The 15,054-nt window shown below is 38.7% G+C and overlaps 1 protein-coding gene across 1 annotated transcript in view; it reads right to left on the reverse strand.

Annotated features, from left to right (window-relative positions):
• Positions 1 to 15,054, reverse strand: part of SLC38A4 (solute carrier family 38 member 4) — a 118,129-nt gene that overhangs the window by 68,561 nt on the left and 34,514 nt on the right. The gene's annotated exons all lie outside the window — the stretch shown is intronic.

Raw genomic sequence — 15,054 nt, forward strand, 5'->3', positions numbered from 1 at the left:
TTGTTGGGAATGATGGTGGCTTTATTTGAAGCGGTTCCCTTTGCTCAGTTTCATTCAAGACTGCTGCAAAACAGCATCCTGTCTGCCTGGAACAAGAAAGTCCAGGCACTAGATTTTCTGATGCACTTGTCCACAATAGTACATCAGAGCCTCAGTTGGTGGTTAATACCCGATAATCTGCAGAAAGGGAAATCATTTTTTACCAGTTGCATGGAAGGTGGTAACAACAGATGCCAGCCTTTTGGGTTGGGGAGCAGTTCTGGAAGAGACGACTGTCCAAGGGAAATGGTCCAAAACTGAGGGGACCTTACCCATCAACATTCTTGAGATTCGGACGGCGTACCTAGCCCTAAAGGCCTGGACATTCAGGTTGCAGGGTTGTCCTGTCAGGATCCAATCCAACAATGCCACAGCAGTGGCTTATATCAATCTCCAAGGGGGTACCAGGAGTCGTGTAGCCCAGGGAAGGGTAAACCAGATCCTAATCTGGGCAGAAAAACATGTGACGTGCATATCGGCAATATTCATTCCATGGGTAGAACTGGCAGGCGGACTAGTTAAGTCGCCAGCAGTTGTTCACAGGGGAATGGTCTTTTCACCCTGACATCTTCCTGGCTATATGCTAAAGATGGGGGATCCAGGATGTAGATCTGTTTGTGTCCAGGTTAAACAACAAGAAGCATTCCCTCCTATTCTGCTGCTACCATGACTTCTTTGCAGGAGAAGTCATGGCAAGCAGGAAAAGCAGGAAAAGAAGCCGGTGCTTCCGGTGGCCCAGCATGGCCCAGAAGATCTTGGTATGCAGAAATAGTAAAGATGGCGGTAGGGCCCCCATGGACCCTACCACCGCGACCAGACCAGCTAACGCAGAGACCAGTGTTCCATCCTTCCTTACAAACGCTAAATTTAACAGTTTGGCTATGGAAACCCACATTCTGAAGAATTGTGGGCTTTCAGGCTCAGTAATTTCTATCTTGATTAATGCAAGGAAGCCAGCTTCCAGAGTCATTTATTATAGAGTCTGGAAGGCATATGTTTCCTGGTGTGAATCCAGGGGTTGGCATCCCAAAAAGTATGTCATAGGGAGAATCCTTGCTTTTCTGCAAATGGGGTCAGAGATGAAGCTGGCCTTGAGTACTATTGTTTGCTGGCCTTGTCGGTATTGTTTCAATGTCCGTTTGCTTCACATTCTTTGGTACGAATCTTTATACAGGGGGTAACAGGGCTTAATCCACTTGTTAGAGATCCCCTGAACCCTTGGGACTTGAATTTAGTTCTGTTGGCATTACAGAAACATCCTTTTGAGCCGATACAACATATTCCCTTGGTCCTTTTGAAAAGGAAGCTAATTTTTCTGGTAGCCATTTCTTCTGCAAGAAGGGTATCAGAATTTTTATTTTTTCCAGAACCCTGTTCTACGGAAGAAAACTCACTACATTCTCTGGATGTAGAGGGAGTGGTCAAAACCTATTTGGAGGTGAATGCTCAGATTAGCAAGACAAATGTTTTGTTTGTGTTGCCTGAAGGTCCTAAAAAAGGACAGGCAGTGTCGAAATCTACTATAGCTAAGTGGATTCGGCAGGTAATTATTCAAGCTTATGGTTTGAAGAGGAAAGATCCACCTTTTCAAATCAAAGCGCACTCCACCAGGGCTGTTAGTGCTTCATGGGCAGTGCATCACCAGGCCTCCATGGCTCAAATCTGCAAGGCCGCAACTTGGTCTTCAGTCTATACATTCACCAGATTCTATCAGCTGCATGTAAGAAGGCATGAGGATATCGCCTTTGGGTGCAGTGTGCTGCAGCAAGCGTCACAAAGTCCTCAGGTCTGATTGTACCCTACTTTTGTTTGTGTCTCCCTCCCTTCAGATAGCATTGCTCTGGGACATCCCATTCAGTAAATACTGTGGCTCTGTGTCCCGTGATGTACAAAAAATAAAATAGGATTTTTATAACAGCTTACCTGTAAAATCCTTTTCTTTGAGTACATCATGGGACACAGAGGTCCCTCCCCTCTTCTAATACACGTATAGTGCTTTGCTACAAAACTGAGGTACTCTCAGTAAGGGGAGGGGTTATATAGGAGGCTAAACTTTCTGTCTAGTGTGTGCCAGTCTCCATCACCTAGTGGTGCCTATATAACCCATTCAGTAAATACTGTGGCTCTGTGTCCCATGATGTACTCGAAGAAAAGGTAAGCTGTTATAAAAATTCTAATTTAGAATTTAGAGCAATGAATGAGTTTTTCATTAAGCATAAGGAGATCATAGAATATATTGTTGCGAAGAATAATTTTCACTCTTGATGTTGTGAACCTAAGTTTATATCAAATATCCAAACATGCGCAGGACAGATTCCTGTTTTTGAAGTCTTCTTAATATTATTGAATGTGTAAAGTGAAAACAGGTTTGTTTAATCTATAATATATATTAACCCCTTTTATAAAGGCCTAATTCATACCCTTTATTACTCTTGTCTCCAGTTGACGAGAGGGTGCTGGGAACAATCTGATTTGCATTTAAATTAAGTTCACTTAAGGTAACAAACATAGCAAGAGTTTGTGACATTATTCCCTGTGGTTTCATCACTTTTATTTGCATACAGTAAACATAGCATCTAAAAATATCAATTGCGTTCTTCAAATCCCACCAGTACACAACATATAGTGGCACAATGATAATGTATAGAGACTATAGGATTCAAGTTTTCATCGCTGGAGGTTGGAGCTACATTTTTGGCACCTTGCTCAAATTTGCTTGAATTATCCTAACCTGAGATGTCTGTATTTCTATTCATCAAGGAAAAAAAATGTGTAGCCAGTAATGATGCAGGGAAGAACCTCCCCTTTGCCTTGGTTGTCAATGAACAATGGCCTACTGTGGTGAATCTTTGCCCGTATAGTCCCATATCTATTATATAAATCCCCCAAAAATCCTCTAATTTTTAAAGAGTAGTTTAGATTACAGATTAGATGAAATAATATTAAATCAGGGAGGGTGTTATCCTCCAGACCAGCACATTACTTCAAGCAAATACACATTCAAAAGCCTAGCCAGGCATAGCAACTGCAATCTAAATTGTAGTTGACAAGCATTCTGAACGCAATCCATTTATAATAGGTACGCAAAAATTGTGATCCTTAAATACCTATTTTAGTCTTAAAAAGAAGCTTCCAAAAAAAATTATTATGACTTAACGTCTCTTCGGGAATACTATATTAACACACAAACATCCCAATCATAATGTTTCAATTATGTACCTCACTTATATATTCTGCCTTCCATCCTTTACATCTTCCAATCACATAGTTAAACCTATGGCCCCTAAAATCATATAAATACTCACTAATCCAACAGCTGAAGTGACTATAGGAAAACATGCTACTGATGTTCTGCTTACTTAGTAATCTCTTCTCCTCTGGTCTACTCATTAAAAAATAAATAAAAGAAGCATTATATTATTTGTTATCTGACTGCTTTTCCCAGTATGTTTGTTTACAGTGTTAAATTGACAGCATTGTTTAAAGTTGTTTTTATTTTGCAGCTATATATACATGAAGATTTTTCTGCTCTGCAAAGAATCATACAATTCATGAATTATGATAGCTAGAATACCTAAATCATGCAATTCTTCACAGATCCAATATAACTTCATGGAAAATTTGTTGAAATTTGAAAACTGATAAATCAGCAATTATCCTGATCATTACTGTTGCAGAATACCACACAAAAAAATCAATAGTTTGTTCTCTTTTAATTTTCCTAAAATGAAGAGAAAAAGTAATGAATATGCCAAAATACTATTTGCTGTCCTGGTACACGAGTAGTACTCTGAATTTCCAGTTCACTGCGATTTACTATCAGTACAATTGGCAGACATTAATTACTTGTCAGCTCAACTATAATAAAATCACAGTGTCGTGTTTAAAATGTAGAGTTGTTATAGAACTACAGTGCATACTTGTAATGTTCAAAGTATTAGGATCCCTGAGGTACATTAATTTTAATATAACATAGGCAAAATGTAAATGCAATATTTACAAATAAATTAAAGAGGATATCCAGTTTAAAGCCCAACTCCAGGATATTATCAACCCTCCCTTCCAGCTCATCTAACTGTCCACTGGCAAAAAATAAAAAATAACAATAGAAATGCCCATTTTACATACCTGAAGCCATGGTACCTTTTCTCCCTTGTATTGCTTGTTTCCTAAGGTCCTTCTTCAGGTGTCCACGTAATTTCCTGCACAACAACTCATACTGTACCAGTGCCCAAGAAGATAACAAGTGGAGAATTGTTTTGTCCCCAGGGCATAAAATTAGCTTGGCTCAAAGATGAAACTGTGACTTTGATCCATTACATTGTCCATTACATTACAGTGCACACCACTGCAATGCAAAACAGGCAACAAAGAAAACTGCTTTGTCTTTGTATTGGAACTGCACTGGGCAACACTAATACACGAATGTCCAGTGAAATAGATGCATTAACCACAAGTCTCCAAGGTCCTTATAGAAACCAATTGGTTGATGCAATAAGATGAACCCTAAGCATTCCTGGACTGAGGGGCTCACAGAATGTAAGATTGAGGATTGGACAAACCGATTGTATGGTAATTAATAGTGCTGAGGGACCCAGAATCCGACAGCATTGATCCTGGCCAATAGTTATGCAAATCCAATCTGTAATCACTTCATGAGTAGTGAATAGTAGTGAGCTTGAATAGTACATAACCAAGAAGTTATATGGCAAGGCAATGCTGCCCAACACATACCAATGCAAATGGTGTGCATGGGCCCCTAATCTATGCCCTGGAGATGTTATTTTGACACAGCCATATCAAAGATACTCAAAGCAAAGAAAGATAGACCAACAAAAACTCTAACTTGTTCTAGTCAGAGCTTACATAGGACAGGTCTTAATCCTCATGGTAGCAGCAGGCCAATCAACAAGAACCAGAACTACCACATGAGAACAAAAGCAACTCAGCTGCATACCCATATCTTCCTGGAATTTCCAAATTTTTACTTGTGGTGGCTCAACAGAGCTGTGGGGGGGGGGGGTGAAGAAAAAATCAGAATGTGCTACTAGAGAGGGGAGTATTAAAGCAAAATGGTCTGTTTGCCTGCCTAAAAAAAAACACAGATTTTCTTTAAAGTGTTCTACAATCTAAAAGCACTAAAGGCAAATAAACTGTGCACTTTGCAAGTTGCACTAATTTCCCCCAAACTTAGTGAATGGGGCGAAGCTCTGCTGATTTACATCATCAAATCATGTGCAAGCACAAATTATGTTTTTAAACCTGATTGGGTATTCTTTACAAAGTGAAGCTTCACCACATTCACTAAACTCCAGGGAAAATGAGTGCAGAGTCTATTCGCCTTTACTAAATCCACGCCAGTATCAACACCTACAATGCCTTGAAAAAGTATTCACACCCCTTGAAATGTTCCACATTTTGTCATGTTACAATCAAAAACTTAAATGTATTTTATTGGGATTTTATGTGATAGACTAACACAAAGTGGCACATAATTGTGAAGTGGAAGGAAAATGATAAACGGTTTTCAAATTGTTTTACAAATAAATATCTGAAAAGTGTGGTGTGCATTTGTCTTCAGCCCTCTTTACTCTGATACCCCTAACTAAAATCTAATGGAACCAATTATCTTCAGAAGTCCCCTAAATAGTAACTAGAGTCCACCTGTGTGTAATTTAATCTCAGTATAAATACAGCTGTTCTGTGAAGCCATCAGAGGTTTGTCAGAGAACCTTAGTGAACAAACAGCATCATGAAAGCCAAGGAACACACCAGACAGGTCGCTGAGGTCAGGGATAAAGTTTTGGAGAAGTTTAAAGCAGGGTTAGGTTATAAAAAAAATCCCAAGCTTTGAACATCCCACAGAGCACTGTTCAATCCATCATCCGAAAATGGAAAGAGTATGGCACAGCTGCAAACCTACCAAAACATGGCCGCCCACGTAAACTGACAGGGGAGCATTATTCAGAAAAGCAGCCAAGAGGCCCATGGTAACTCTGGAGGAGCTGCAGAGACCCACAGCTCAGGTGGAAGAATCTGTCCACAGGACAACTATTAGTCGTGCACTCCACAAATCTGGCCTTTATGGAAGAGTGGCAAGAAGAAAGCCATTGTTAAAAGAAAGCCATAAGAAGTCCCGTTTGCAATTTGTGAGAAGCCAATGTTGGGGACACAGCAAACATGTGGAAGAAGGTTCTCTGGTCAGATGAGACCAAAATTTAACTTTTTTGGCCTAAAAGCAAAACGCTATGTGTGGCGGAAAACTAACATTGCACATCACCCTGAACACACCATCCCCACCGTGAAACATGGTGGTGGCAACATTATGTCGTGGGGATACTTTTCTTCAGCAGGGACAGGGAAGCTGGTCAGAATTGATTGGAAGATGGGTGAAGCCAAATATAGGGCAATCTTGGAAGAAAACCTGTTAGAGTCTGCAAAAGAATTGAGACTGGGGCAAGGGTTTACCTTCCAGCAGGACAACAAGCTTAAACAAACATACAGCCAGAGCTACAATGGAATGGTTTAGATCAAAGCATATTCATGTGTTAGAATGGTTCAGTTAAAGTCCAGACCTAAATCCAACAGAGAATTCATGGCAAGAATTGAAAATTGCTGTTCACAGATGCTCTCCATCCAATCTGACTGAGCTTGCAAAGAAGAATGAGCAAAAATGTTTCCCTCAAAAGCACTTGCAACTGTAACGAAAGGTGGTTCTACAAAGTATTGACTCAAGGGGGCTGAATACAATAAAAATGTTGAAAAACATTTATTATTTTCCTTCTACTTCACAATTATGTGCCACTCTGTGTTGGTCTATCACAAAAATAACAATAAAATACATTTACGTTTTTGGTTGTAACATGACAAAATGTGGAAAATTTCAAGTGGTATGAATACTTTTTCATGGCACTGCAAGTGTTATTTAGCAAATTTGAAGTAGGATCTAATGCTTTTTGGAGAGCAGTGTTTTTTAAAAAAAAAAAATAGAACCATGAACATACATGTTGTCAAAGGCAAACAATGCTTGACAATTTAAGTGTCACATTTGAGGACTGTATGGCATTCTCTTGATAGAATATCAACAATGTTTTATTTCTTCCATTTGTAAACTGATTGTAAACCAGTTAGGGACCAAGCCTTTAAAAATAATAATTGTAATAATTTCCTGCCTTTTTTTGTCAAGGCAGATTAAACACTCAATGCACTCGCTGACTCATTCATTAGTTTTTAACATTAGTTACCCCTTTTCAAGGTGATATATCCTAGAGGCTTACATACATTCTCAGTTAACAAACCTGTGGGACAATTTATACATTTATTCAAAAAATATTCAAACAAATTTCACCCAACATTGACAATTTTTTTCTAATTGCATTCAAGGGGAAAGCATGTAAATCCTAGGTGAAAGTTGTGTGAATCTTGTGCAAAAACTTTTCAAAATAGACTCCTTAGTGTTTAACCCCCCTGACGGTATTCCAGAGTCTGGCTCGGGATGGAGATTTTATACCAAAAGCGGTAACCCCGAGCCAGACTCGGGACCGCATCGCAGGGAGAGTTTACTTACCTTCTCCCCTGGATCCAGTGATGTCCCTGCGCTGTACGAGCGAGCCGTGCTCCGCTCGATCTATCACGGAGCCCATCTCCCTTCCCTGCGAGCGTTGCGACGCACGGGGACGGAGAACGGCGCCAAATTCAAAAAGTGAAACACACAGTATACATACAGTATAATGTAATCTTACAGATTAAATTGCTATATGTAATTATTTCACACCCCCTTTGTCCCTAGTGGTCTGCCCAGTGTCCTGCATGCAGTTTTATAATATAAAAACTGTTCTTTATGCCTGGAAACTGGAGATTGTCCATAGCAACCAAAACTGTCCCTTTACATCAAAAATGGTTTTAGACCAGCTAGAAAACAGCGATAATAAATTAGAATCACTTGTAGAATTGAGGGATAGCGATTTGTGGGGAGATCCATCATCAAATACTGAAAAGTTATGACAGTGACAATTCTGCAACTGAGCAAATTTCAGTGTTTTTGATTTGATTACATTATTGAATCTTTTTTATTATTGTTATAGTATTATTTGGTATAATTATTTATAGTTATTTATTATATTATAAGTGATGATTTCATTTTTCAAACTTTATCATACCCGGGATGTCTGCTAGACTCTGGTTTGGACAGATTTCATTGAGTTGTTCCTAATAATTACAGGACTACAATATAAAACGCCAAATTTTCATGCAAAATAATTGTACCACTTTCAGCACCTAAAATCTGAAATAATCATACCGCCAGGGAGGTTAAACCAAGATATCACAGTATGAAATTGATGGGATGTGTGTAAAACTGGACTGTATTAATTATTCTGATCTAGATAAAGATTTAATTATATTTTAGAAACCATGCATGCAGAAATCGAGAAAAATATCTAAAGATTCTCATACATTTTCTTACAATGGTGTATAAATATAATCCAATATAATCAGTCTTAGTCAAACTTATAAATTGATGTTACTTCTCTGTATGTAAGACATTGGTAGATTAAATCTTGCTTTGCAAAGATAACAAGGACCAACCTTGTTTTTTGCCTCTAAGGTTTTTCATCCAAATTGTTTGTTATTTTACATCCCATAAAATGTTTTTGTAAATTTGTATTTAATTTCAAATTTAATAAACTTACCATCAACGTTTACATTTTAAACTTCTTTATTGAGCTTAGTATTTAATTCCAAACTATGTATAGCTAGCATAAATCTTTCTTGCGTTTCATTCTAATTATGAATGTATATACAGTGATAATCAAAAAGTCTTTCATAATTAGGGTTTAGGTATTTGCCCAAGATTTACTATACCTCTATAAAAGGGAATTATTATTACAATTTGATTAAGCACATTTATAGTCCACTCATGTTTAACAAATGACTCAAACTCTTTTGCTTGTAGGCAAATTAAAATATAGGAGAAACAGAAATGATGTTCCTGTAGAAAATAGCAGTATACTAAACTAACCTGTAGGTGCACAGTTCCTACCATTTTTATTTCTAGGGATGTTTTTTATAGACACACGTAAATACTGAACTGAATCTGGTAAAGTGGTTGTAAACCCTTTACAATCACTTTAACCTACAGGTAAGCCTAGATTAAGGCTTACCTGTAGGTGCTTGAAATATCTCCCAGACTTGCATGGTTTAGAAGATATTTGCAAATCGCTGTGTGACTGCGCATGCACTAGAGTTAGAAAGGTATGCTGTGCTGTTTCTAGCTCGGGTCATGCTTTTAAAGGCGGCTCCCGCGTGCATGCGCAAGAGTGACGTCATGCAACTCCGGCCAGTCACAGAGCCGGAGTTTGTGGCCCCAGAAGGAAGAGGGGTGAAGATTGGACGCTTGCTACTAGCGAGGCAGACGAGGACATCTCCTGCAGGTAAGTGTCACATAATGGGCTACTATGCGTTGCAAAGTAGCCAATTATGCTTTACCTTTGCAGGCAAACAAAGAGGATGTAACACCTATCAGGGTTTACTTCCTCTTTAAGAAGAGGCAATAAAGAGGGGGATATAATAATCTTTTAAAAATATGCAGAGGTACAAAATAAAAACTGAGTGAAAGTTGTTTAAGATTTCAACAAAATGCAGATAGATTCTCTATATCAGTGTTTCTCAAACTTTTTCAGTCAAGGCACCCTTTAAAATTCTCCACAAACACAAGGCACCCAATTACAAAATGTAAAAAACTAAACTAAATAGTTTTAAATAATGCATCACCATACACACATGTAGAACATCCAGCATTAGAGGTGATTTACGTTTCCAAAGCAAATACACCTTTGCACAGTGGTACTGAGTAGCATTCCAGCGTTTCTCTTCTCCCTTGAATCTCTCACTCAGCTAATATGACCCCAGTGCTGACATAGAAGGGTGGGGGGTCAAACAAGGATGCTGTTCAGGTACCCAATGTCCTATTTATCAACTGATGACATCATTGGTTCTTAGGATGCTGGCAGTTGGAATGTTTTCATGGTGCACAATAATATGTAGTTTTGCCTAACTAAAAGGCAAGCTTCATCTACCCACTGATTTGTATACAATTTTTGGGCAATTTTAAAGGCATTTTACCATGGCACCCCTGAAAGAAATCGGAAGGCCCCCCTGCTCTATACTATAGGAGGAAGGAGGCTTATGCTTCATGTGTGGAAAAAAAGCACTGCGTGTTTTTGTACATGCACAAAATAAACATATATATATATATATATATAAAAAGACGACAAAGGGACCCGTTCCCCAATTGAATAGCTTTACTTTAAGTTATTGCAATTGGCGAATGTGTCCCTTTGTCATCTTTTAAACGTATATAGGGGAAAGACTGGGAGTCCACCCTGACATTGTTCCAGCCAAAAAAACAGGATAAAGAAAAGGCAGTAACCCACCCAAAGTTTTGTTTTGTTTTATATATATATATATATATATATATATATATATATATATATATATATATATATATATATATATATATATATATATAAACAAGTTGTATTTATAGTCTGCATTTTACAATATACCTGTTTCCTTCTTGCTCCTTAGTCTACTATCAGGAATCCAGCAAACTATGATCGATCCCATCAATGAGGTTCACTGCAAATTTTGGTTCAAAAGTTTGCAGATTCTCCATCAGAAATAAGCAATAAGGCTTAACCTAAAAATGCAGCGCATAACCTTTGTCCTGGTTAGCTAAATCTCAAGACTCAACAATTTGAATAAATGGATAACCCAGCCTAAAAAGGGCTCAGAGCAGCTATATATTTAATGGGTTTTGGAGCTGTTAGAGAGAATTAACAATTTTTTAGGGAGCGGTACTGTTTTTTTTTTTGGCATCGTTACATGCAGCACCCAGATTCGTATGCTTTTGTATGACAATACCTTTCTCATTAGCCCTACAAATTAAGAATTAAGTAACTCTATTTGCCAGCCCCCCCCCCCCCCCCCATTTTACTTCAGTGAGGTTGACTGCAAAGTTTGGAACACTTCAAACTTCAAGATTTGCAAAACTATTGATGAATCGAACCAAGGCAAAACTCCAGGCAGAGACAAGTGTCAGAATCAAGAGTAAGAGTCGGGTATCAGAGTCAAGAGTCAGGAGTCAGAATCAGGTTTCAGAGAGGGGTGTCAGAGTCAAGAGTCAGTATCAGCAGTCAGAATCACTAGATACTTTTAAATTGTGCTTCTCTCCTTCATCTCTTTACATCCTATACAGGTAGTAGAACTTTATAAATCTGCATAAGTCATATTCAAAAGCACCAGTTACTGGGCTCCATTCACAAAGCTATATTTTACTCTTTAAAATTTGTCGTAAAATAGCCCATATTGTTTTTCCAAATTTTTTTTGCAATTCACAAAATAATGCTACTAAAATGCCGCATGTGGTATTTCATCAAAATGTGGGGTATTTATCCCATGAAAGCATGCAGTATTTTATCTCATGCGATATCCAGTAGGATGGATACAGTGGAGAATAATTAGAACCCCTGTTAGTTTTTATTGCTGATAAAGTGGCAAAATGGTTTAAACCATAGAAATTTGCCAACTCTTTAACCACTTAACAACCGCCCTATAGCCGAATGACGGCTACAGTGCGGTTTCTTAACTCTGGGAGGCTGTCATATGACGTCCTCCCAGAATTCCGCTCTCGCGCGCCCCCTGGGGCGCGCACTCGAGAGCATCCGTGACCGCCGGGTCCACAGGCTCATAGCGGCCGTTTACCACGTGATCGCTCTGTCAAATGAGGGAGTGATCACTTGTAAACAAACCAACGTCATGTTATGACGCCGGTTCCTCCCTCCCCCTCTCTGTACCGATCGGAAAAGCGGAGGGGGAAGAGATCGGTGTCAGCAGCGATGTGGGCTGCATCTGCAGTGCCCAAATCGCTGCTCACCGAAAATTAACCCCTCAATTCCCTGCAATACCCTGCCATTACTCTGCAATACCCTGCAATACCCTGCAATACCCTGCAATACCCTGCAATACCCTGCATTACCCTGCAATACCCTGCAATACTCTGCATTACTCTGCATTACTCTGCATTACTCTGCATTACTCTGCATTACTCTGCAATACCCTGCAATACCCTGCAATACTCTGCATTACTTTGCAATACCCTGCAATACCCTGCAACACTCTGCAATACCCTGAAACACTCTGCAGTACCCTGCAACACTCTGCAATACCCTGCAACACTCTGCAATACCCTGCAACACTCTGCAGCACCCGCCAATACCCTGCAACACTCTGCAATGCTCTGCAACACCCGCCAATACCCTGCAACACTCTGCAATGCTCTGCGACACTCTGCAATGCTCTGCGACACTCTGCAATACCCTGCAACACTCTGCAACACCCACCAATACCCTGCAACACTCTGCAATGCTCTGCAACACCCGCCAATACGTGCAACACTCTGCAATGCTCTGCAACACCCTCCAATATCCTGCAATGCTCTGCAACGCAATACTCTGCAACGCCATACTCTGAGATACCCAGCCATAGTCGGTGATACCCTGCAATACCCAGCCATAGACACCCCCCCTCCCGCCGCCCTCTGGTGCTTCTACCGACTCGCCAATACGATCAAATCCAGAATTTCAGGCTTCCCAGCTTAGAGGTGAGATGCGGGGTCTTATTGACCCCATATCTCACTGTAAAGAGGACCTGTCATGCCATATTCCTATTACAAGGGATGTTTACATTCCTTGTAATAGGAATAAAAGTTTAAAAAAAATTATTTTTGGTGAAAAAAATGTCAAACTAAAATAAATAAAGTAAAATGAACAATAACATTTTTTATTTTTTATTAAAGCGCCCCTGTCCCCATGTGCTCGCATGCAGAAGCGAACGCATACGTAAGTCCCGCCCACATATGAAAACGGTGTTCAAACCACATATGTGAGGTATCGCTGCGAACGTTAGAGCGAGAGCAATAATTCTAGCCCTAGACCTCCTCTGTAACTCAAAACATATAACCAGTAAAAAAAAAATTAAATTGTCGCCTATGGGGATTTTTAAGTAGCGATGTTTGGCGCCATTCCACGAGCCTGTGCAATTTTGAAGAGTGACATGTTAGGTATCGATTTACTCGGTGTAACTTCACTTTTGTTTTTTTTAAGCACAAAACTGTTTTTTTTTCCAAAAAAAAGCTTTCAAAAAATTGCTGCGCAAATACCGTGCGAGATAAAAAGTTGCAACGACCACCATTGTATTCTCCAGGGTGTTTGCTAAAAAAAACATATATAATGTTTTGGGATTCTATGTAATTTTCTAGCAAATAAATGATGATTTTTACATGTAGGAGAGAAATGTCAGAATTGTCTTGGGTGCTCCAGAACGCCTGATGGCGCTCCATGCATGTTGGGCCTCTGTATGTGGCCACACTGTGTAAAAGTCTCACACATGTGGTATCGCTGTACTCGGGAGTAATAGCAGAATGTGTTTTGGGGTGTAATTTGTGGTATGCATATGCTGTGTGAGAAATAAACTGATAATATGACAATTTTGAGAAAAAAAAAAGTAAAAAAAATCTTGATTTTGCAAAGAATTGTGGGAAAAAATGACAACTTCAAAAAACTCATCATGCCTCTTACTAAATACCTTGGAATGTCTTCTTTCCAAAAAGGGGTCATTTGGGGGATATTTGTACTTTTCTGGCATGTTAGGGTCTCAAGAATTCAAATAGGCCGTCAGTACTTCAGGTGTGATCAATTTTCAGATATTGGCGCCATAGCTTGTGGACTCTATAACTTTCACAAAGACCAAATAATATACACCAATTTGTACTTATTTTTACCAAAGATATGTAGTAGTATAAATTTTGGCCAAAATTTATGAAGAAAAAATTACTAATCTGCTAAATTTTATAACAGAAACAAAGAAAAATTCATTTTTTTACAGAATTTTCTGTATTTTTTCTTTTATAGCACAAAAAATAAAAAACCCAGCGGTGATTAAATACCACCAAAAGAAAGCTCCATTTGTGTGAAAAAAAGGACAAAAATTTCATATAGGTCCAGTGTTGCATGACTGAGTAATTGTCATTCAAAATGTGAGAGCACCGAAAGCTGAAAATTGGTCTGGTTATTAAGGGTGTTTAAGTGCCCAGTGGTCAAGTGGTTAATCAGTGCAGTCCCTGTAGCATATGTACTAATACAAAAGAGAAAAGATGACTGGAATACCAATCAAAAGGAAGCTGCTTTCACAGGACACATGTGGTGTATCAAAAACAACTGAGTTCAATTTGGTAAATACACAATATCTTTAAAAACGTCAAATGTTGAATGCAAATAGTATCAAAAATAACACACACATATAAAAAAATTACTTTTGTCTTTTTCATTGGTGGAAGAAGGGTATTAATATATGTATGTAATTTTTGATACTATTCTCCCCTGCTAACCTCTGGAGGAAACCTCGGCTTCCATGGAACCCTGGTTGAGAAAAGCTGCTTTAAAGTAATTTTTGCTGTGATATTTATCATTGCTATATATTTGACAGGTCTGCTTTTTCTTGTTAGAGAATAGCCGTTGTCATTCTCTGATGTTCTTGAAAATGTCACTCTGGTATTCATCTGTCAAACCTTCAAATTGATGACACCACTCTCCTAAAAGCTCAAGTTCCACACCTTTGTAAGAATACTTTTCTATTTATAATCCCACTCTGGCTTGCAAATATTTGAGCCAACGATATCTCTAAAAGTAATTGTGAATAAGTAAAGTATCCCCACAACATATAACATATCTTCTAACAAGGGATTAGACCATTGTGATATGCATATACATTGTATTATGTTTAGAGTGATTGGGAGGTTTGCAGCAAATTATGTATATGCTTGTACGATATACACAAAAAAAGTCTACAAAAAATCTGGCGAAATGGCCTTTAGAAAATAGATATATTTCACTACATGAAATCAACCCTGTAATGGGGTTGATTTACTAAAGGCACAAAGAATGAGGACTTGCAAGT

The sequence above is a fragment of the Lithobates pipiens genome, unplaced genomic scaffold, assembly GCF_037356315.1.
Source record: "Lithobates pipiens isolate NorthernLeopardFrog02 unplaced genomic scaffold, aLitPip1_a1.2 Scaffold_8, whole genome shotgun sequence".
NCBI lineage: Eukaryota > Metazoa > Chordata > Amphibia > Anura > Ranidae > Lithobates > Lithobates pipiens.